The 25,567-nt window shown below is 41.0% G+C and overlaps 1 non-coding gene across 1 annotated transcript; it reads left to right on the top strand.

Annotated features, from left to right (window-relative positions):
• The first annotated feature begins 773 nt into the window (after positions 1-773).
• Positions 774-880, top strand: LOC131822302 (U6 spliceosomal RNA). The gene has a single exon (XR_009350181.1). It is a non-coding gene; the product is annotated as a U6 spliceosomal RNA (small nuclear RNA).
• Positions 881-25,567: the final 24,687 nt, after the last annotated feature.

Below are 25,567 nucleotides of genomic sequence, written 5' to 3'. Positions count from 1 at the left end.
TCAGTTTTAAATATCATCTATTGAACAGACTATCCTTACCCATTACATATGTTGGCCCCTGTCAAATATTAGGTGACTGCATGAAAGGATTTATTTCTGGACTCTCAATTCTGTTCTACTTGTTTATTGGTCTGTTTTTATGCCAGTATACTTTATTGTTTTGAGCTTGAGGGCTTTGTAGTATAATTTCAAATCAAGAAGTGTAATTTCTCTTCTTCATTCTTTCTCAGAACTGCTTTGATTATTTGTTGTCTTTTATGGTCTCATATAAATTTTAGGATTCTTTACTTACTTCTGTCAAAAAATAATATTGGATTTTTTTTTAAAGATTTTTTATTTATTTATTTGACAGAGAGAGATGACAAGCAGGCAGAGAGGCAGGCAGAGAGAGAGGAGGAAGCAGGCTCCCTGCTGAGCAGAGAGCCTGATGCAGGGCACGATCCCAGGACCCTGGGATCATGACCTGAGCCGAAGGCAGCGGCTTAACCCACTGAGCCACCCAGGCGCCCCTAACTTTGGATTTTTGATAGGAATAGAATTTACAGATGGTTTCCGGTAGTATGGACATTTTAACAATGTTAATTCTTACCGTTCATAAATATGGGCTATCTTTCCATTTGTATCTCCTTCAATTTCTTTATCAATGTCATAGTTTATGGGGTACAGATCTTTCATCTTCTTAGTTAAAACTTTTCCTAAGTATTTTATTATTTTTGATGCTATTGTGAATTAGATTGTTTTTCATCATTAGAGTGTAAAAATGCTCCTGTCTTGTGCTTACTTTGGCAGCACATATACTAAAATTGGAATGATGCAGAGAAGATTAGCGTGATCACTGAACAAGGATGACATGAAAAACTGGGAAGCATTCCACATTAAAAACAAAACAAAACAAAACAAAATTCTTGTCTTTTATATATTGATCTTGTATTTGGCAGCTTTACTAAATTTGTTTATTCAAATATTTTTGTGACGTTTTTAGGATTTTTTTACATGTAAGTTCATGTTATCCAAAAAAGGAAAATTTTATTTCTCCTTTTTTTTTTTGGAGTCTTTTATTTCTTTGTGCTCCTTGTTTCTCTGGCTAGGACATCCAGTACTATGTCAAATGAGAGTAGTGAAAGTGGACACACTTGTCTTGTTTCTGATCTTTAAGGTGAAAACTTTCAAACTTTTTTGATTGAATATGAGATTAGCTCTGGGCTTGCAAAATGTGTTTTTTAATTGATTTTTTAAAATTTTTTATAAACATATAATGTGTTTTTATCCCTAGGAGTACAGGTCTGTGAATCACCAGGTTTACACATTTCACAGCACTCACCATAGCACATACCCTCCCCAATGTCCATACCCCCACCCTCCTCTCCCAACACACCTCCCCCCAGCAACCCTCAGTCTGTTTTGTGAGATTCAGTGTTTTATGGTTTGTGTCCCTCCCAATCCCATCTTCTTTTATTTTTCTTTTCGTACCCCCCAAACTGCCTATGTTGCATCTCCACTTCATCGTATCAGGGAGATCATATGATAGTTGTCTTTCTCAGATTGGTTTATTTCGCCAAGCATAATACCCTCTAGTTCCATCCACGTCATCACAAATAGCAAGATTTCATTTCTTTTGATGGCTGCATAGTATTCCATTGTACATATATACCACATCTTATTTATTGATTCATCTGTGGAAGGACGCTTAGGTTCTTTCCATAGTTTAACTATTGTGGACATTGCTGCTATAAACATTTGGGTGCATGTCCCCCTTCAGAATGCCACGTTTGTATATTTAGGGTATATACCCAGTAATACAATCACTGGGTCATAGGGTAGTTCTATTTTCAGCTTTTTGAGGAACCTCCACGCTGTTTTCCAGAGTGGTTGCACCAGCTTGCATTCCCACGTACAGTGTAGGAGGGTTCCCCTTTCTCCACATCCTCGCCAACATCTGCCATTGACTGACTTGTTCATTTTAGCCATTCTGAAAGGTGTGAGGTGGTATCTTATTGTGGTTTTGATTTGTATTTCCCTGATGCCGAGTGATGTGGAGCATATTTTCATGTGTCTGTTGGCCATTTGGATTTATTCTTTGCAGAAATGTCTGTTCATGTCTTCTGTCCATTTCTTCATTGGATTATTTGTTCTGAGGGTGCTGAGTTTGATAAGCTCTTTATAGATTTGGGATACTGGCCCTTTATCTGGTATGTCATTTGTAAATATCTTCTCCCATTCTGACAGTTATCTTTTGGCTTTGTTAACTGTTTCCTTTGCTGTGCAAAAGCTTTTTGATCTGATGAAATCCCAATAGTTCATTTTTTCCCTTGCTACCCATGCCTTTGGCGATGTTCCTAGGAAGAAGTTGCTGCTGCTGAGGTCAAAGAGGTTGCTACCTGTTCTCTCCTCAAGGATTTTGATGGATTCCTTTCTCACATTATGCTTCTTCATCCATTTCCAGTCTATTTTCATGTATGGTGTAAGGAAATGGTCCAATTTCATTTTTCTGCATGTGGCTGTTCCATTTTCCCAACACCTTTTGTTGAAGAGGCTGTCTTTTTTCCATTGGACATTCCTTCCTGTTTTGTTGAAGATTAGTTGACCATAGAGTTGAGGGTGTATTTCTGGGCTCTCTATTCTGTTCCATTGATCTATGTCTGTTTTTGTGACAGTTCCCTACTATCTTGATGATGACAACTTTGTAATAGAGCTTGAAGTCTGGAATTGTGATGCCAACAACCTTGGCTTTCTTTTTCAATATTCCTCTGGCTACTCGAGATATTTTCTGGTTCCATATAAATTTTAGGATTATTTGCCCCATTTCTTTAAAAAAAAAAGGATGGGATTTTGATAGGGATTGCATTAAATGTGTAGATTGCTTTAGGTAGCATAGACATTTTCACAATATTTGTTCTTCCAATACAGGAGCATGGAACATTTTTCCATTTCTTTGTGTCTTCTTCGATTTTTTTCATGAGTGCTTTAGAGTTTTCTGAGTATAGATTCTTTGTCTCTTTGGTTAGGTTTATACCTAGGTATCTTAGGGTTTTGGGTGCAACTGTAAATGGGATTCACTCCTTAATTTCTATTTCTTCTGTCTTATTGGTATAAAAAAAATGCAACCAATTTCTGTGCATTGATTTTATATCCTGACACTTTACAGAATTCCTATACAAGTTAGAGCAGATTTGGAGTGGAGTCATTTAAGTTTTCCACATACAGTATCATATCATCTGCAAACAGTGATAGTTTGAATTCTCTTTTGCCAATTTGGCAAAATTTCCATGCCTTAAATTTCTTTTTGTTGTCTGATTGCTGAGGCTAGGACTTCTAGTACGATTTTGAATAGCAGTGTCATGATAACGGACATCCCTGCTGTGTTCCTGACCTCAGCAGAAAAGTATTCAGTTTTTCTCCATTGAGAATGGTATTTACAGTGGGTTTTTCATAGATGGCTTTGATAATATTGATAATATGTGCCTTCTATCCCTACACTTTGAAGAGTTTTAATCAGGAATGGATACTGCACTTTGTCAAATGCTTTTTCAGCATCTATGGAGAGTATCAGATGGCTCTTGTTCTTTCTTTTATTAATGTGTTGTATCACATTGATTGATTTGCAGAAGTTGAACCAACCTTGTAGCCCTGGAATAATTCCCACTTGGTCGTGGTGAATAATCCATTTAATGTACTATTGAATCCAATTGGCTAGTATTTTGGTGAGAATTTTTGCATCTGTGTTCATCAAGGATATTGGTCTGTAGTTCTCTTTTTTGATGGGATCCTTGTCTGGTTTTGGGTTCAAGGTGATGCTGGCCTCAGAAAAAAAGAGTTTGGAAATTTTCCTTCCATTTCTATTTTTTGGGAACAGTTTCAGGAGAATAGGAATTAATTCTTCTTTAAATGTTTGGTAGAATTCCCCTGGGAAGCCATCTGGCCCGGGGCTTTTGTTTGTTTGGAGATTTTTGATGACTGTTTCAATCTCCGTACTGGTTATGTGTCTGTTCAGGTTTTCTATTTCTTCCTGGTTCAGTTGTGGTAGTTTATATGTCTCTAGGAATGTACCTATTTCTTCCAGATTGTTGAATTTGTTGGCGTAGAGTTGCTCATAGTATGTTCTTATAATTGTTTGTATTTCTTTGATGTTGGTTGTGATCTATCTTCTTTCAATCATGATTTTATTTATTTGAGTCCTTTCTCTTTTCTTTTTGATAAGTCTGGAAAGGGGTTTATCAATCTTATTAATTCTTTCAAAGAACCACCTCCTAGTTTTGTTGATTTGTCCTATTGTTTTTTTTTGTTGTTGGTGGTGGTGGTTTTTTTTTTGTTTCTATTTCATTGATTTCTGCCATGATCTTTATTATTCCTCTTCTCCTGCTGGGTTTAGGCTTTCTTTGTTGTTCTTTATGCAACTCCTTTAGGAGTAGGGTTATCTTGTGTATTTGAGATCTTTCTTATTTCTTGAGAAAGGCTTGTACAGCTTTATATTTTCCTCTCAGGACTGCCTTTGCTGTATCCCACAGATTTTGAACACTTTTGTTTTCATTATCATTTGTTTCCATGAATTTTTTCAATTCTTCTTTAATTTCCTGGTTGACCAATTCATTTTTTAGAAGGATGAGGTTTAGTCTCCATGTATTTGTGTTCTTTCCAAATTTCCTCTTGTGATTGAGTTCTAGTTTCAGAGCATTGTGGTCTGAGAATATGCAGGGGATGATCCCAATCTTTTGATAATGGTTGAGATCTGATTCATGACCCAGGATGTGGTCTATTCTGGAGAATGTTCCATGTGCACTAGAGAAGAATGTGTATCTGTTATTTTGGGATGGAATGTGTTGAATATACCTGTGATGTCCATCTTGTCCAGTGTGTCATTTAAGGCCTTTTTCCTTGTTGATCTGTTGCTTGGATGATCTGTCCATTTCAATGAGGGGAGTGTTAAATTCCCCTACTATTATTTTATTATTGTCGATGTGTTTCTTTGATTTTGTTATTAATTGGTTTATTTAGTTGGCTGCTCCCATGTTAAGGACATAGATATTTAAAATTGTTAGGTCTTCTTGTTGGACAGACTCTTTGAGTATGATAATGTGTCCTTCCTCATCTCTTATTATAGTCTTTGGCTTAAAATCTAATTGATCTGATATAAGGATTGATACCCCAGCTTTCTTCTGATGGCCATTAGCATGGTACATTGTTTTCCACCCCCTCTCTTTAAATCTGGGGGTGTCTTCGGGTCTATGATGAGTTTCTTGGGCAGCATATTGACGGGTTTTGCTTTTTATCCATTCTGATACCCTGTGTCTTTTGATTGGTGCCTTTAGGCCATTTACATTCAGGGTAACTATTGAGAGATATGAATTTAGTGGCATTGTATTGCCTATAATATGACTGTTACTGTATATTGTTTCTGTTCCTTTCTGATCTACTACTTTTAGGCTCTCTCTTTGCTTAGAGGACTCCTTTCAATATTTCCTTTAGAGTTGGTTTGGTGTTTGCAAATTCTTTCAGCTTTTGTTTGTCCTGGTAGCTTTTTAATCTCTCCTTCTATTTTCAATGATAGCCTAGCTGTATATAGTATTCTTGGCTGCATGTTTTACTCACTTAACACTCTGAAGTTATCATGCCAGGTCTTTCTGGCCTGCCAGGTCTCTGTGGATATGTCTGCTGCCAATCAAATGTTTTTACTGTTGTACAGTTCTTCTCCCAGGCTGCTTTCAGGGTTTTCTCTTTGTCGTTAACAGTTGTAAATTTTACTATCAGGTTACGGGGTGTGGACCTATTTTTATTGATTTTGAGGGTCATTCTTTGCATCTCCTGGATTTTGATGTTTGTTCCCTTTGCCATATTAGGGAAATTCTCTACAAAAATTCTCTCCAATATACCTTCTGCTCCCCTCTCTCTTTCTTCTTCTTCTGGCATCCCAATTATTCTAATGTTTTGTCGTCTTATGGTCTCACTTATCTCTCAAATTCTCTCCTCATGGTCCAGTATTTGTTTGTCTCTCTTTTGCTCAGCTTTTTATTCTCCATCATTTGGTCTTCTGTATCACTAATTCTTTTGCCTCATTTATCCTAGCAGTAAGAACTTCCATTTTTTATTGCACCTCATTAATAGCTCTTTTGATTTCAACTTGGTTAGATTTTAGTTCTTTTATTTCTCTAGAAAGGGCTTTTATCTCTCTGGAGAGGGTTTCTCTAATATCTTCCATGCCGTTTTCGAGCCCAGCTAGAACCCTGAGAGTTGTCATTCTGAACTCTAGTTCTGTCATATTACCAATGTCTGTTTTGATTAGGTCCCTAGCCTTTGGTACTGCCTCTTGTTCTTTTTCTTGTGATGAGTTTTACCACCTTGTCATTTTGAGCAGATAAGAATATATAAAGGAGCAAATAAAATGCTAAAAGGGTGGCAAAGACCCCAGGAAAATGTTCTTTAACCAAATTGGAAGAGACCCCAAGTTGTGAGAGAACGAAAGGGGATAAAAAAGAAGTTCTAGGGAAAAAAAAGTTTAAAAAAAAAGAAAACAGGGAAAAAATATTACCAAAGAAAAAAAATTATATATATACTAGACTTGTGACTAGAACAGGGTCATTCACTTAATTTTGGGAGTATTTTGGTCTCTTAGAAGAAACTACCTCCCAGGATTTTAAAGGATGAAAAACATATAAGGGTAGGCACAATGATGGGATGGAATGAACCTATAAAAATGAGTTAAAAAAATTAATTTCTAAAAAACAAGTTGATAGAGCAAGTTGGTTGGGACTATAAAGAAAAATAAACTGGAGAGAATTTGCTCAGGCTGGACACTAGAACAATCTTGGAGCTAGATTTAGGGTATATTTTGATCTATTAGGAGAAGTTATACCCCAAATTATTTAGAAGAAAAAACCCTATGTGTAAAAAAATATATAGTTAGATACAATGGAGGATAAAATATGACTATAGTAATGAAGGTTCAAAATAGTTTATTTTTTTGTAAGCTATTTAAAAAATAAACTCGTTAAAAAATCATTGAAAGACAAATGGGTAAAAGTTAAAAAAAAGTAGCAGAAGAAAAAAGAAAAAATATATAACTGCAAGACTAAAGAATCATTGGGAGAAAGCCATGAATTCCTTGTTTTGCTTTCTCCTCCTCTGGAATTCCACTGTTCTCCTTAGTAAGTGAAGTTGATCTTGGCTGGGTTTCTTGTTGGTCTTCTGGGGAAGGAGCCTTTTGTATTGATTCTCAAGTGTCTTTGCCCGAATGGATTTATCCTGCCCTTACCTAGGGTAGGGCTAAGTAATCCGTGAACTTTTGTTCCCTGAAGGCTTTCCGTAGAGTTCTGGATGATGGAATGATAATGGCGGTCTCACAATCCGGCCCAGAGGAGTGGACAACTCAGGGCCCCACTCCTCAATGCTCCCTCAAAGAAAAGTGCTTAATCACACCCATCTTCCCGGCCTCTGGCCATGCTTGGAGAAAAGCACTCTGTCATTCGCACTTGGAGAAATGTCCTTGGTCATTCTCATCTCCCTGGCCTCTGGCCGTGCTTGGAGAAAAGGGCTCAATTACTCCTGTCTCCCTGGCCCTTGGCCATGTTCCAAGCTCACCCTGCCTATTCCTGGTTCAAAGTAACCCTGGGTTGAGAGCTCACTCCTCAGCTTTGTCTCTGTAGCCGGCTTCCCCACTCTAATACCTGTGAATTCTGTGACATTCAGATACCCCTGGTCCTTCTGTGACCCTGAGGGACCTGGGGCTATGCTGACCCCACTTGGGCTTCACTCTGATTTAGCCTCTGGGGTGATATCCTTCAGTGGATCAAATTTAAAAAGTCCTGATTTTGTGCTCCATTGCTCCACAGCTTGCCGGGAGCTGGTCCCTCCCCCCGCAGTCTACCTTCCCTTTCTTTGGGTTCACTTTTCCGCCGGTTCTACCTTTCAGAAAGTGATCAATTTTCTCTTTCTAGAATTGTTGCTCTCCTTCTCTTTGATCTCCCATTGGACTTGTAGGTGTTTGCAATGGTTAGATAAGCTATCTACTGATCTCCTGCTACCTGATGTCGTCTCAGCCTGCTACTTCTCGGCCAATTTGAATCCTTCCACGGAATATGTGGTTTTCATTGTGTTGATGTGTATTCTTTCTGTACCCAGTTTGGTGAGTATTTTTATTATGAAAGGGTGTTGAATTTTGCCAAATGCCTTTTCTGCATATATTGAATTGATCATATGAGATTTCATTGATCATTCTATTAATATAATGCATCACATTTACTGATATGTGCTGGTGAATTCAGTTTTGTAGCATTTTGTAGAGAATTTTTACATTTTTTATTTATCAGGGATATGATCCAGTAGTTCTTTTTGTTGCTGATTTGTAAAGTGCCTCAGAGTATTTCAACCACTTCAACTTTTGGGAAGGGTTTTACAAGTGTTTGTATTATTTCTTCTTAAAATGTTTGGTAGAATTCACTGTGGACATCATCTGATTCTGGACTTTTATTTGTTAGAAGGTTTTTATTACGAATTCAATCTCCTTATTCCTAATTGGTCTGTTCACATTTTTTATGTCCTTATGATTCAGTCTTGATAGGTTGTATGTGCCTAGGAATTTGTCCATTTCCTCTAGGCTTTTGATTTGCTGGCATTTAACTGTCTGTTATCTTTTATATTTCTGTGGTATCTGTTATAATGTCTCCTTTTACATTTCTGATTTTATTGAGTCTTCTCTCTTTTTTCTGAGTTAGTCTAGCTGTCTTTTTTTATTTATCATTACCAAGTCTAATTTTATTTACCATTTTAAAAAACTTTCTAATTTTGTAATTCTATATTTCATTTATTTCTGCCCTAATTTTTATTTTTTTCATTGCTTTTGCTGCTTTTAAGTTTACTTTGTTCTTTCTGTACTTTTTTTGAGCTGTTATATTGTTCTTTATTTGAAATCTTTTTTAAATACATTTATAGCTATAAAATTTCCTTTTATAACTGCTTTGCTGCTTCTCATAATTTTTTGGTATATATTTTTTTATTTTCCTCAAGATGTATTTTTATTCCCACTTTGTCTTCTTTTTTTGATTTTTTGTTTGTTTAAAAATGTGTATGTCTGTGTATTTTTAAATTTTCCAAATTTCCTTCTGTATTGATTTCTAGCTTCATATTATTTTGGCTGGAAATATACTCGATATGCTTTCGATATTATTGATTTTGGGGGGACTCTTGTTTTGTGGTTTAAAATGTGATCTATCCTAGACAATTTTCCACGTGTGTTTGAGAAGAATATTTATTATGATACTATTGGATGGAATATCCTGTAAATATATTAGTTTCATTTGACATAGTTCTTGTTTGTTTGTTTGTTTTGTTTTGTTTGTTTGTTTGTTTGGTTGAGAGAGAGCAGGGCGGAGAGAATGAGCAAGGGGTAAGGGCAGAGACAGAGGGAGAAGATTCCCTCCTGAACTGGGAGCCCAATGTGGGATTCTATCTCAGGACCCTGGGATCACGACCTGAGCCAAAGGCAAAGGCTTAACTGACTGAGCCACCCAGGTGTCCAGGCAGTGTTTAAATTCACTATTTTCTTATTGATTTTCTGTCTGGATGATCTATCCATATGTAAGAGTGGGGTATTATTGTCCCCAGATACTATTGTATTGCTATTTATTTCTCCTTTTTGTTTTGTTAGTATTTGTTTTATATATTTATGTGGCTCAATATTAGGTACATGATATTTACAGTTACTGTATGGATGAATTGATGACACTTTTCTTATTGTATAATGACTGTGGTGATTTTTAGCTTATATAAACCCTATTTTGTCTGTTATAGTTATTGCTACCCTTGTTTTCTTTTGTTATCATTAGCTTGGAATATCTTTTTCCATCCCTTTACTCTCTGCCCATGTGTGTCCTTAAAGCTATAGTGATTCTTTTATATGCAACATATTGTTGGATCTTGTGTTTTTTGTTTGTTTTTTAAATCTATTCTAGCCTTTCTATGATTTCCAACTGGATGATTCCATTCACTTACAGTTAAAGTAATTATTTATACATAAAGACTTAACTATTGCCTTTGATTCTTTTTATATTTCCTGATTTATTTAAATTTTAGTTAATATATAGTGTAATATTAGTTTCAGGAGTAGAATTTAGTAATTTGTCATTTACATATAACATTCAATGCTCATCACAAGTGACCTCCTAATAATTATTACTGACTTAGCCCATTCCCCTGCCCATCTCCCCTCCAGAAACAATCAGTTTGTTACTTATAGTTAAGTGTATTATGGCTTGTCTTCCCCTCCCTTTTTTTAAATTTTTTTCTTTCCCGAGTGCTTATCTCTTTTGTTTCTCTGTTAATTGTTTGCTCTTTTGTAGATGCTCTGCTTTTTATTTCCTGTATTGTTCTCTTTGTAATCTGATGACTTTTTGTGGCAGTACGTTTTAACTTCTTTATCAAAATCTTTTGTGTATCTACTACATATTTTTTTATATTTACCATTAAGGTTATATAAAATATGTTAGTTATAACATTCCATTATATGTTGAAAACAACTGAACTTCAATAGTGTACAGAAAATTTATACTTCTATAACAAGAGGTTATTGATGTTTTTACATTTTGATCATTTTTATATTGTACTTTTAATAAAAAATGATTGCAGTTATAGATATTTTTAATAAGCTTGTTTTTTAACTTTTAAACTAGATTAGTAAATGATTTCTATATCACCATTACAGTATTGGAGAATCTGATTTTGACTATACATTTACCTTTAGCAATAAATAAGGAGCCATCCATGCATCCATGTTGTCATCTTGATTACATCACCGTCCCCAAATCTTCAGTAAGTGTTACTTTATAGATATCTATTTTTAAAGATTTTGTTTATTTGACAGAGAGAGAGAGAGAGAGCTCAAGTTGGCAGAGTGGCAGGCAGAGGAAGATCTAGAGGCAGGCTTATTACCCAGCAGTGAGCCCGATGCAGGTCTTAATCCCAGGACCCTGGGATCACAACCTGAGCCAAATGCAGCTGCTTAACCGATTGAGTCACCCAGGGACCCCTAAATTTTACTTTAGTTAATATATGACCATTTTTTATTTCTACTAATAGACACATCAATTTTATTTCTTTTAATATTAAGGTCTTCTCCTTAACATCATTATCATCTAATTCTTTTTCAATTTTAAAAGTGTTGTTTACATTTGTGGTGGTAAGTATGTAATTCATGTATGTGGTGGTATGTAAGTAATTCAAATATGAATTTTAAACTCTAGATCATATGCTCCATTGTGGCAGATATTTGTCTTATTCATCCCACCCACAAAAAATTAGTACTAAATAGGTCTTTGTTGATTGAATGAATGAATTAAGTGCTCTGACACTAGCATAGCTGACCAAACCAGAGATCAAGGAGAAAATATAATGATTGTCAAATGGGTGAACCTGAGATAAAAAGACATTTTAGCTTCGTTACTTTGATATACACTCTGGATAACATTCCAACTCTGCATGGATTTTTGGAAAGCAAACAACTCCTCTCCTAAATAATAAATGTATTAATTGCCTTCCTTATGAGTCCTGACAGCAGTCAGCTTTGTGGGTTTCTGATTCCATTCCAAGAGGTTGAATGTCTGTTTGATTTATGTCATAGGCAACAGTGTCATGAGGAAAGACTTGTAGGATAAAATTTCTTAAAGATGTGAACACAGATGGCTGCCTATGGACTGTGAGGTGGGTTTTAATGAAAATGCATTGAGCAGTAAGGGAAGGGCAGCTCACAACCATAGGAAAGGTGCCCTGTGTCTTTGTTTTGTTTTGTTTTGTTTTACAAACAGATACCATTTCCCCTCCCCATGGAAATTTTCAAATTTACTTTTCTCTAACAACCACAAATACTTGGGACATTATTAACACAATATGGGCTTTAAAGGATAAAAATAAACAAAAATTTAAGTAAATGTTAAGTGTTTATCATTATTTCAGCCATGTTTTTCTATGTTTAACTTCTCAAAGAAATTACACAGTCTGGTTTCTAAATATTATACCAAGCTGTTAAACTAATACAAAGGGTTTTATGGAATTTTCTATAACACCATCTAGATTTTCTACATTGGCTGTCACTCCTGAAAATTCTCAGTTTATAAATGTGCATGCATTGAGGCAGCATATATTTACATTATAGTAAATATTCACTTGTTATTTACCTGGTTTATTACTGTATTTTGATCCTTTCTAATTGTTCACTTTCTTCCATGTTTCCCCCTTATTTCTACAAATGTCAATCCATCACATGTTATGTAAAGTGAAACAGAAGAACAGCTGTTAGTAGAAAGGATTAATAGGTGATTTGATGTTACTCTGTGAGATATTAAGTAATAGTCAAGGTATTTCCATATCATCATTTTAATATATTTCAGTAATACAGCATAGTTGTTATGCTTTAATTAAACCTTCATTAAGTCTTTATATATATATTTTTTTTCCTAACTCACAAATCCGCCCTTCATGTCCCATTCAAAACCCACTCAATTTATGGAATAATTGTTTTGTCTTCCCCATACAATCTTCATTTAACTTATTGCTCTGGTGTGCTCCTTTGTCAGCACATATATTAAGTTATTGCTCTGGGTATACAAAAGGATAGGAATAGAATATTTTATAATATGATATTTTTTCCTTTCTGCACTACAGAGTCTGTGTAAGCATTCTTAGTTCAGAGATCTAAGGAGGAGGTCCAAATTGAAGAAAAACAAACAGAAAAAAAGAAAATGTTCTCAGCCATTTCTTGCAGTTTCATTTGCAGGAACCACAAAAGCAAAGATATTAAAAAATTTTTTTCTTATATTTTAAAATTAAGTTTAAATTTTTTATTGGATTATGCTCCCTTAAACTCATCTGATACCATGAATAGAAAACCAAAGCAATCCACCAAACATTCTTTCATGATGTTGCCTTTAAACATGTTGCCTTTACAAAGTTTACAGAGTAGTCTCATCTGTAGAGTAGATGAGCCTTGACTCAAAAGTGTCATCAAGGACTGTGGTGACACTTGCCTTGCCATCCGCCCGCTGTTCCTGCCATGCCAGGCTCTCCTGCTTCACAACTGTTTCCCGACTGCAAAGCCAATGGCTCCTTCTCTTCTCCCGGGGCGGCGTGCTGTGCCTTCCCCAGACATGCTAGTGGGGAGTGCAGTCACAGACGTGTCCCTTTCCTTAAGGCTCTTTCCACGGGCTTAACCACGCTTCACTCCCAGGCAGAGGGGATGCCCGGGCTAAGATGATTTCGCTCCATACAGGTTTCTCCCACGATGCTCCAGAGACTATGTTCAGGCAAGCAGCATCAGCATCCCCCAGAACCGACACTGATTTCCCAGTGAATGCTGTGCTTTCGCAGAGGGGATGCAGGAACAAAGAGGCATTTGCTCTATGCGGGTTTCTCCCACTGTGCTGTGAACACTACGTTTAGGCAAGCAGCAACAGCAGCCCGCAGAACCGACTCTGATTTCAGAGAGACTGCCTTGCGCACGCAGAGGCTTTGGGCTTGGCGCGAACCGCACTTCGCCGCTGCTTCCTCAGGAAGGCTTTGGGTGTTCGCTCTTTCGCATCAGGGAAGAAAATCTGGGGGAGAGCTGGTGCCTCTTGGGCCTTGCTTTCATTGGCTCTATGTTGGCGCCCTGGGTTCAACCTGCCAGGCCGAACTAAGCAGACATAGCCACAACCTGCAGCAGCATGCGTGGCCTAGGATGGCACTCTATGCACACTACCATCTCCCGGTATAGGCAACACTTGGCCTTTTGCTCTGGTGCTCAGGCGGACTAGGGGACTAGGCCAGTGCCTTCCCCACAGGAGAGGAGAGGCGACAGGATCCCTGCACACTGCCTGTGCACTGGGATGGAGAGCTGTGGGGGACTTATCTCACTCCTTCCCCAGCCAGCCCGGCCACCGCGAATGCTTCCACATCCTGGAGGAAGATCTTATCTGACGACCCGTTCCTTTAGGGAGCTACTTCTGTGTGTTCAGGTTATGGTCCTGGTGGCAAGCACATGTCTGAACCAGGGACATGTGGCCAAGGAGCTGCTTTCCCCTTGGGCTCAGGGGCCCAGGACAGGCATGCCTTCTGCCCAGACTCCTTCCTCACAGTGGAGCACGCGCCCCTGCCCTAGTCGTCCCCTCGGGTCTCCTTCTCAGCCATGTTTCCGTCTCTCCACACAGAGAGAGGGTGACACTTGTCTTACCACCGACCAGCCAGGCTTCCGTCTCTCCGCGCAGGGCGAGGGTGACACTTGTCTTGCCACCGCCCGCTGTTCCTGACAGGACCTGCTCTCCTGCGTGGAGACTGTTTCTGAAAACAGGGCCAACGACTCCTTCTCTTCTCCGGGGCAGCGTGCTGCACCTTCCCCAGACATGCTGCTGGGGAGCGCAGTGACAGACGAGTCCCTTTCCTTAAGGCTCTTCCCACAGGCGCAACCAAGCATCTCCCTCAGGCAGAGGGGATGCCCGGGCAAAGCCGATTTCGCTCCATGCGGGTATGTAACACTGAGCTGTGGAGACACGCTCAGGCAAGGAGCAGCCGCATCCCACAGACCCGATTCTGATTTCCTAAAGAATCCTGTGCTTTTCCAGAGGGGATGCCCTGGCAAAGAGGCTTTCGCTGTATGCGGGTTTATCCCACCTTGCTGCCAAGGCACCCAGCAAGAGCAGCCCACAGAACCGACTCTGATTTCCCAGTGACTGCTATGCTATCGCAGAGGTGTTCAGCTTGGCGAGAATGGCACTTCTCTGCGGCTTCCTCAGCAAGGCTTTGGTCGTTCGCTCTGTCGCGTCAGGGATAAAGAGCTGCGGCAGAGCTGGTGCCTCTTGGGCCTTGCTTTTCTGGGCTCCATGTTCTAGTCCTGGGTTCACCCTGCCAAGCCGAAATAAGCAGACACAGCCTCGACCCTGCAGCAGCGTGTGTGGCCTAGGATGGCACTCTGCTCACAATTTCATCTCCCGCCGTAGGCAAGACCAGCCCTTTTGCTGTGGTTTTCAGGTGGACTGGGACTAGGCCAGTGCCTTTCCAGCCGAGAGGAGATGCGACACGATCATTGCACACCGCCGCGCCCTGGAATGGGGAGTAATGGGTAACTGTCCCTCTTCCCCGGGACACTCGCTGCCTCTGCCAATGCTGCTACATCCTGCCCGTTCCTCCAGGAGCTGTTTCTGCGAGTTCAGGGCTGGGCGCCTGGTGGCAAGCCCACGTCTGCCCTATCGTCAGGTGGCCAAAGAGCTGCTGTCCCCTTTGGCCCAGGGGCCCAGGACAGGCATGTCTTCTGCCCAGACTCCTTCAGAGTGGAGCACGCGCCCCTGCCCTTCTCGTTCTCTCGTGTCTCCTTCGCAGCCAAAGTGTCTCTCAGGCAAAGAGAATGACGGGGCAACGAGGATTTCTCTCCATGCGGGTTTATTACATCGTGCTGTGGAGACTAGCTCAGGCAAGCAGCAGCCGCATCCCACAGCCCCGACTCTGATTTCCCAAAGAATGCTGTGCTTTCCCAGAGGGGATGCCCGGGCAAAGAGGCTTTCGCTCTACGAGGGTTTCTCCCACCGTGCTGCGAATACTAGGCTAAGGCAAGCAGCAACAGCAGCCAGCAGAACTGACTCTGATTTCTCAGCAAATGCTGTGCTTTCGAGAGGCTTTAGGCTTGGAGCCAACAGCACTTCGCCGCCGCTTCCTCAGCTAGGCTTTGGGTTTTCCCTCTGTCGCGTCAGGGAAGAAGTGCTGCGGGAGAGCTAATTCCTCTTTGGCTTTGCTTTCCAGGGTTCCATTTTGGAGTCGTCGGTTCAAACTGCCAAACCGAACTAAGCAAACAGAGGCACAACCCTGCAGCAGCGTGCGTGGCCTAGCATGGCACTCTATGCACACTACCATCTCCTGGCGTAGGCGAGGTTTGGCAATTTGCTCTGGTGCTCAGGCGGACTGGGGGACTAGTCCAGTGCCTTCCTCACAGTAGAGGAGAGGCGACAGGATCCCTACAGACCGCCGTTCCCTGGGATGGGGAGCAGTGGTGGACTGTCCTCACTCCTCCGGACAACACGTGCCATACCAACGTTTCCACATCATGGAGAGAATGGCTTCTGATGGTCCTTTCTTTCAGGGAGCTGCTTCTGCGAGTTCAGCATAGGCGCCTGGTGGCAAGCACATGTCTGCACCAGGGACAGGTGGCCAAGGAGCTGCTGTCCCCTTGGGCCCAGGGGCCCAGGACAGGCCTCCCTTCTGCGGAGACTCCTTCTTCAGAGTGGAGCACGCGCTCCTGCCCTAGTCGTCCTCTCGTGTCACCTTAGCAGCCAGGCTCACATCTCTCCGCACAGGTAGCGGGTGAAACTTGTCTTTCCACCGACACGCTGTTCCTCACAGGTCCGGCTCTCCTGCTTCTCGACCGTTTCCGGACAATATCACCAACGGCTCCTTCTCTTGTCCCGGTGCAGCCTTCTGCACCTTCCCCAGACACGCTCCTGGGGAGCGCAGTGACAGACGTGTCCCTTTCCTTAAGGCTCTTTCTAAAGGCGCAACCACGCTTCTCTCTCAGGCAGAGGGGATGCCGGGGCAAAGAGGATTTCGCTCCATACGGGTTTATTACACCGTGCTGTCGAGACCAGCTCAGGCAAGCAGTAGCAGCATCCCACATACCCGACTCTGATTTCTCAAAGAATGCTGTGCTTTCCCAGAGGGGATGCCCGGGCAAAGATGCTTTCGCTCTATGCGGGTTTCTCCCACCGTGCTGCGAAAAGCACAGCATTCTCCATAGCACGTTGTAATAAACCCTCATGGAGCGAAATCCTCTTTGCTCGGGGATCCCTTCTGTCTGAAAGAGAAGCTTGGTTGCGCCTGAGGAAACAGCCTTAAGGAAAGGGACACATCTGTCACTGCACTCCCCAGGAGCTTGTCTTGGGAAGGTGCAGCACGACGCCTCGGGAGAAGAGAAGGAGCCCTTGGCCTTATAGTCGGGAAAAGGTCGCGAAGCAGGAGAGAGTCGGCACTGTCAGGATCAGCAGGCGGGTGGCAAGACAGGTATCACCCGCTCCCTGTATGGAGAGAAGGAAGCCTGGCTGCTAAGAAGACATGAGTGAATGACTAGAGCAGACGTGTGTGCTCCACTCTAAGGAAGGAGTCTGGCAGAAGGCAGGCCTGTCCTGTGCCTCTGGGCCACGTCGGCCACCGGTCCATAAGGCAGAAGTGGGCTTGCAACCAGGCGCCTGGTCCTGAACTCGCAGAAACAGCTCCTGGAGGAACGGAGAGTGAGAAGCCGTCTTCCTTCAGGATGTCGCAGCGTTGGCGGAGGCAGCGGGTGTACCGGGGAAGGAGGGACAGTTACCCATTACTCACCATCCCAGGACACGGGCGGTGTACATCGATCCTGTCGCATCTCTTCTCGGCTCGGGAAGGCACTGGCCTAGTCCCCTGTCCACATGAACGCCAGAGCAAAAGGGCAGACCTTGCCTACACCAGGAGATGGCATTGTGAGCAGTGTGCCATCCTAGGCCACACATGCTGCTGCAGGGTCGAGGCTGTGTCTGCTTATTTTGGCTTGGCAGGGTGAACCCAGGACGTGAACATGGAGCCCGGGAAAGCAAGGCTTAAGAGGCACCAGCTCTCCTGCAGCTCTTCTTCCCTGACGCGACTGAATTCTTGCTAAGGAAGCAGCAGCGAAGTGCGGTTTGCGCCAAGCTGAATAGTACTGTGAAAGCATAGCAGTCGCTGGGAAATCAGAGTCGGTTCTGTGGGCTGCTCTTGCTGCTTGCCATAGCCTAGTATTCGCAGCACGGTGGGAGAAACCCGCATACAGCAAAAGCCTCTTTGCCCGGGCATCCCCTCTGGGAAAGCACCGCATTCTTTGGGAAATCAGAGTCGGGTCTGTGGGATGCTGCTGCTGCTTACCTGAGCTAGTCTCCACAGCACGGTGTAATAAACCCGCAAGGAGCAAAATCTTCTTTGCCCGGGGATAACCTCTGCCTGAGAGAGAAGCGTGGTTATGCCTGTGGAAAGAGCCTTAAGGAAAGGGACACGTCTGTCACTACGCTTCCCAGGAGCATAACTGGGGAGGTGCAGCACGCTTCCCCGGGAGAAGAGTAGGAGCCGTGGGCCTTGTTTTCGGAAACGGTCTCCAAGTAGGAGAGCCGGTCCTGTCAGGAAAAGTGGGCAGTTACAAGACTAGTGTCACCCACTCCCTGTGCAGAGAGAGGTATGCCTGGCTGTTAAGGAGGCAGGAGGGGACGACTAGGGCAGGGGTTCGTGCTCCACTGTGAGGCAGAAGTCTGGGCAGAAGGCCTGCCTGTCCTGGGCCCCTGAGCCCAAGGCGAAAGCAGCTCCTTGGCCACCTGTCCCTGGTGCAGACATGTGCTTGACACCAGGCGCGTACCCTGAACTCGCAGAAGTAGCTCCCTGAAAGAACGGGCCGTCAGATGTCGTCTTCCACCAGGAAGTGGAAGCGTTCGCGGAACACGCGGTGTCCGTGGAAGGAGTGGGGTCAGTCCGTCACTGCTCCTCAACCGAGTGCACGGGCGGTGTGTCGAGATCCTGTCAGCTCTCCTCTCCTGTGGAGAAAGCACTGGCCTAGTCCGCGAGTCCGCCTCAGCACAGCATTCTTTGGGAAATCAGAGTCGGGTCTGTGGGATGCTGCTGCTACTCGCCTGAGCTAGTCTCCACAGCACCGTGTAATAAACCCGCATGGAGCGAAATCTTCTTTGCCCGGGTATCCCATCTGCCTGAGAGAGAAGCGTGGTTGCTCCTGTGGAAAGACCCTTAAGGAAACAGGGACACGTCTGTCACTGCGCTCCCCAGGAGCATGACTGGGGAGGTGCAGCACGCTGCCCCGGGAGAAGAGAAGGAGCCGTTGGCCTTGTTTTCGGAAACGGTCTCCATACAGCAGAGCCGGTCTGTCAGGAACAGCGGGCAGTGGCAAGACAAGTGTCACCCGCGCCCTGTGCAGAGAGACGGAAGCCTGGCTGCTAAGGAGAGTGGAGGGAATGACTAGGGCAGGGGCATGTGCTCCACTCTGAGGAAGGAGTCTGGGCAGAAGGCATGCCTGTCCTGAGCCTCTGGGCCCAAGGGGCAAGTCGCTCCTTGGCCACCAGTCCCTGGTTCAGACATGTGCTTGCCACCAGGCCCCTACCCTGAACTCGCAGAAGTAGATCCCTGAATGAACGGGCCGTCAGATGCCATCTTCCTCCAGGATGTGGAAGCGTTCGCGGAGGCACGGGGTGTCCGGGGAAAGAGTGAGGTAAGTCCCGCACAGCTCCCCATCCCAGGGCACTGGCGGTGTGCAGGGATCCTGTCGCCTCTTCTCTCCTGTGGGGAAGGCACTGGCCTAGTCCCCGGGTCCGCCTGAGCACCAGAGCAAAAGGCCAAGCGTTGCATACACCGGGAGATGGTAGTGTGCATAGAGTGCCATCCTAGGCCACGCACGCTGCTGCAGGTTGTGGCTGTGTCTGCTTAGTTCGGCCTGGCAGGTTGAACCCAGGGCGCGAACATAGAGCCCGCGAAAGCAAGGCCCAAGAGGCACCAGCTCTCCCGCAGCTCTTCTTCCCTGATGCGACAGAGCGAACGCCCAAAGCCTTCCTGAGAAAGGAGTGGCAAAGTGCGGATCGCGCCAAGCCCAAAGCCTCTGCGCGTGCATAGCAGGCTCTGCGAAATCAGAGTCGGTTCTGCGGGCTGCTGTTGCTGCTTACCTTAACCTTGTATTCACAGCACAGTGGGAGAAACCCGCATAGAGCAAAAGCCTCTTTGATCCTGCATCCCCTCTGGGAAAGCACAGCATTCGCTGGGAAAACAGTGTTGGTTCTGTGGGATGCTGATGCTGCTTGCCTGAACATAGTCTCCGAAGCATGGTGGGAGAAACCCGTATGGAGCGAAATCCTCTTAGCCCGGGCATTCCCTCTGCCTGGGAGAGAAACGTGGTTAAGCCCGTGGAAAGAGCCTTAAGGAAAGGGACACGTCTGTGACTGCACTCCCCAGTAGCATATCTGGGGAAGGCACAGCACACCGTCCTGGGAGGAGAGAAGGAGCCCTTGGCCTTGCTGTCGGGAAACGGTCGTGAAGCAGGAGAGCCTGGCATGGCAGGAACAGAGGGCGGGTGGCAAGACAAGTGTCACCACAGTCTTTGATGACATTTTTGAATCAAGGCTCATGTACTCTACAGATGAGACTACACTGTAAAAATTTTAAAGGCAACATGTTTAAAGGCAACATCATGAAAGAATGTTTGGTGGATTGCTTGGGTTTTCTATTCATGGTATCAGATGAGTTTAAGGGAGCATAATCCAATAAAAATTTTAAACTTAATTTTAAAATATAAGAAAAAAATTTTTTAATATCTTTGCTTTTGTGGTTCCTGCAAATGAAACTACAAGAAAGGGCTGAGAACATTTTCTTTTTTTTGTTTGTTTTTCTTCAATTTGGACCTCCTCCTAGGTCTCTGATCTAAGAATGCTTACACAGACTCTGTAGTGCAGACAGGACAAAATATCATATTACAAAATATTCTATTCCTATCCTTTTGTATACCCAGAACAATAAGTTAATATATGTGCTGCCAACGGAGCACACCAGAGCAATAAGTTAAATGAAGATTGTACTGGGAAGATAAAATAGTTATTCCATAAAATGAGTGGGTTTTGAATGGGACATGAAGGGCGGACTTGTGAGTTTGGAAATATATATATATATATAAAGACTTAATGAAGGTTTAATTAAAGCATAAAAACTATGTTGTATTACTGAAATATATTAAAATGATGATATGGAAATACCTTGCCTATTAATATCTCACAGAGATATTTTAATTAAAGCATAAAAACTATGTTGTATTACTGAAATATATTAAAATGATGATATGGAAATACCTTGCCTATTACTTAATATCTCACAGAATAACATCAAATCACCTATTAATCCTTTCTACTAACAGCTGTTCCTCTTTGTTTCACTTTACATAACATGTGATGGATTGACATTTGTAGAAATAAGGGGGAAATATGGAAGAAAGTGAACAATTAGAAAGGATCAAAATACAGTAATAAACCAGGTAAATAACCAGTGAATATTTACTATAATGTAAATATATGCTGTTTCAATTCATGCACATTTATAAACTGAGAATTTTCAGGAGTGACAGCCAATGTAGAAAATCTAGATGGTGTTATAGAAAATTCCATAAAACCCTTTGCATTGGTTTAATACAGCCTGGTATAATATTTAGAAACCAGACTGTGTAATTTCTTTGAGAAGTTAAACATAGAAAAACATGGCTGAAATAATGATAAACACTTAACATTTACTTAAATTTTTGTTTATTTTTATCCTTTAAGGCCCATATTGTGTTCATAATGTCCCAAGTATTTGTGGTTGTTAGAGAAAAGTAAATTTGAAAATTTCCATGGGGAGGGGAAATGGTATCTGTTTGTAAAACAAAACAAAACAAAACAAAAACACAGGCACCTTTCCTATGGTTGTGAGCTGCCCTTCCCTGACTGCTCAATGCATTTTCATTAACACCCACCTCACAGTCCATAGGCAGCCATCTGTGTTCCCATCTTTAAGAAATTTTATCCTACAAGTCTTTCCTCATGACACTGTTGCTTATGACATAAATCAAACAGACATTCTACCTCTTGGAATGGAATCAGAAACCCACAAAGCTGACTGCTGTCAGGACTCATAAGGAAGGCAATTAATACATTTATTATTTTTTTTAAAGATTTTATTTATTTATTTGACAGAGAGAAATCACAAGTAGATGGTGAGGCAGGCAGAGAGATAGGGGAAGCAGGCTCTCCGCTGAGCAGAGACCCCGATGCAGGACTCGATCCCAGGACTCTGAGATCATGACCTGAGCCGAAGGCTGCGGCTTAACCCACTGAGGCACCCAGGAGCCACAATACATTTATTATTTAGGAGAGGAGTTGTTTGCTTTCCAAAAATCCATGCAAAGTTGGAATATTATCCAGAGTGTATATCAAACTAACGAAGCTGAAATGTCTTTTTATCTCAGGTTCATCCATTTGAGTATCATTATATTTTCTCCTTGATCTCTGGTTTGGTCAGCTATTCTAGTGTCAGAACACTTAATTCATTCATTCAATCAACAAAGACCTATTGAGTACTAATTTTTTGTGGGTGGGATGAATAAGACAAATATCTGCCACAATGGAGCATATGATCTAGAGTTTAAAATTCATATTTGAATTACTTACATACCACCACATACATGAATTACATACTTACCACCACAAATGTAAACAACACTTTTAAAATGAAAAAGAAATAGATGAATAGATGATAATGATGTTAAAGAGAAGACCTTAATATTAAAAGCAATAAAATTGATGTGTCTATTAGTAGAAATAAAAAATGGTCATATATTAACTAAAGTAAAATTTAGGGGTCCCTGGGTGACTCAATCGGTTCAGCAGCTGCCTTTGGCTCAGGTCGTGATCCCAGGGTCCTGGGATTAAGACCTGCATCAGGCTCACTGCTGGGTAATAAGCCTGCCTCTAGATCTTCCTCTGCCTGCCACTCTGCCAACTTGAGCTCTCTCTCTCTCTGTCAAATAAAGAAAATCTTAAAAAAATGATAAATATAAAGTAACACTTACTGAAGATTTGGGGACGGTGATATCATCAAGATGGCAACATGGATGCATGGATGGCTCCTTATTTATTGCTAAAGGTAAATGTATAGTCAAATCCAGATTCTCCAATATTGTAATGGTGATATAAAAATCATTTACTAGTCTAGTTTAAAAGATAAAAAACAAGCTTATTAAAAATAACTATAAATGCAATCATATGTTATTAAAAGTACAATATAAAAATGATCTAAATGTAAAAACATCAATAACCTCTTGTTATAGAAGTATAAATTTTCTGTACACTATTGAAGTTCAGTTGTTTTCAACATATAATGGAATGTTATAACTAACATATTTTATTTATAATAATATAATATAATATAAAAAAATATGTAGTAGATACACAAAAGATTTTGATAATGAAGTTAAAACATACTGCCACAAAAAGTCATCAGATTACAAAGAGAACAATACAGGAAATAAAGAGCAGAGTATCTACAAAAGAGCAAAAAATTAACAGAGAAACAAAACAGATAAACACTGGGGAAAGAAAAAAATTAAAAAAAAAAAAGGGAGGGAAGGCAAGCCATAATACACTTAACCATAAGTACCAAACTGATTGTTTCTGGAGGGGAGATGGGCAGGGGAATGGGCTAAGTCAGTAAAAATTATTAGGAGGTCACTTGTGATGAGCATTGAATGTTATATGTAAATGACAAATTACTAAATTCTACTCCTGAAACTAATATTACACTATATATTAACTAAAATTTAAATAAATCAGGAAATATAAAAAGAATCAAAGGCAATAGTTAAGTCTTTACCTATCAATAATTACTTTAACTGTAAGTGAATGGAATCATCCAGTTGGAAATCATAGAAAGGCTAGAATAGATTTAAAAAACAAACAAAAAACACAAGATCCAACAATATGTTGCATATAAAAGAATCACTATAGCTTTAAGGACACACATGGGCAGAGAGTAAAGGGATGGAAAAAGATATTCCAAGCTAATGATAACAAAAGAAAACAAGGGTAGCAATAACTATAACAGACAAAATAGGGTTTATATAAGCTAAAAATCACCACAGTCATTATACAATAAGAAAAGTGCCATCAATTCATCCATACAGTAATTGTAAATATCATGTGCCTAATATTGAGCCACATAAATATATAAAACAAATACTAACAAAACAAAAAGGAGAAATAAATAGCAATACAATAGTATCTGGGGACAATAATACCCCACTCTTACATATGGATAGATCATTCAGACAGAAAATCAGTAAGAAAATAGTGAATTTAAACACTATGCATGGACACCTGGGTGGCTCAGTCAGTTAAGCCCTTGCCTTTGGCTCAGGTCGTGATCCAAGGATCCTGAGATAGAATCCCACATTGGGCTCCCTGCTCAGGAGGGGATCTTCTCCCTCTGTCTCTGCCCTTACCCCTTGCTCATTCTCTCTGCCCTGCTCTCTCTCGAACAAACAAACAAACAAAACAAAACAAAACAAAAAAACAAGAACTATGTCAAATGAACCTAACATATTTACAGGATATTCCATCCAATAATATCATAATAAATATTCTTCTCAAACACACATGGAAAATTGTCTAGGATAGATCACATTTTAAACCACAAAACAAGAGTCCCCCCAAAATCAATAATATCGAAAGCATATCGAGTATATTTCCAGCCAAAATAATATGAAGCTAGAAATCAATACAGAAGGAAATTTGGAAAATTTAAAAATACACAGACATACACATTTTTAAACAAACAAAAAATCAAAAAAAGAAGACAAAGTGGGAATAAAAATACATCTTGAGGAAAATAAAAAAATATATACCAAAAAATTATGAGAAGCAGCAAAGCAGTTATAAAAGGAAATTTTATAGCTATAAATGTATTTAAAAAAGATTTCAAATAAAGAACAATATAACAGCTCAAAAAAAGTACAGAAAGAACAAAGTAAACTTAAAAGCAGCAAAAGCAATGAAAAAAATAAAAATTAGGGCAGAAATAAATGAAATATAGAATTACAAAATTAGAAAGTTTTTTAAAATGGTAAATAAAATTAGACTTGGTAATGATAAATAAAAAAAGACAGCTAGACTAACTCAGAAAAAAGAGAGAAGACTCAATAAAATCAGAAATGTAAAAGGAGACATTATAACAGATACCACAGAAATATAAAAGATAACAGACAGTTAAATGCCAGCAAATCAAAAGCCTAGAGGAAATGGACAAATTCCTAGGCACATACAACCTATCAAGACTGAATCATAAGGACATAAAAAATGTGAACAGACCAATTAGGAATAAGGAGATTGAATTCGTAATAAAAACCTTCTAACAAATAAAAGTCCAGAATCAGATGATGTCCACAGTGAATTCTACCAAACATTTTAAGAAGAAATAATACAAACACTTGTAAAACCCTTCCCAAAAGTTGAAGTGGTTGAAATACTCCGAGGCACTTTACAAATCAGCAACAAAAAGAACTACTGGATCATATCCCTGATAAATAAAAAATGTAAAAATTCTCTACAAAATGCTACAAAACTGAATTCACCAGCACATATCAGTAAATGTGATGCATTATATTAATAGAATGATCAATGAAATCTCATATGATCAATTCAATATATGCAGAAAAGGCATTTGGCAAAATTCAACACCCTTTCATAATAAAAATACTCACCAAACTGGGTACAGAAAGAATACACATCAATACAATGAAAACCACATATTCCGTGGAAGGATTCAAATTGGCCGAGAAGTAGCAGGCTGAGACGACATCAGGTAGCAGGAGATCAGTAGATAGCTTATCTAACCATTGCAAACACCTACAAGTCCAATGGGAGATCAAAGAGAAGGAGAGCAACAATTCTAGAAAGAGAAAATTGATCACTTTCTGAAAGGTAGAACCGGCGGAAAAGTGAACCCAAAGAAAGGGAAGGTAGACTGCGGGGGGTGGGACCAGCTCCAGGCAAGCTGTGGAGCA

This window comes from Mustela lutreola, chromosome X, assembly GCF_030435805.1.
Source record: "Mustela lutreola isolate mMusLut2 chromosome X, mMusLut2.pri, whole genome shotgun sequence".
Lineage (NCBI taxonomy): Eukaryota > Metazoa > Chordata > Mammalia > Carnivora > Mustelidae > Mustela > Mustela lutreola.
Note: the sequence above shows the minus strand (reverse complement) of the source record. Positions and strands in the feature narration are given on the sequence as shown.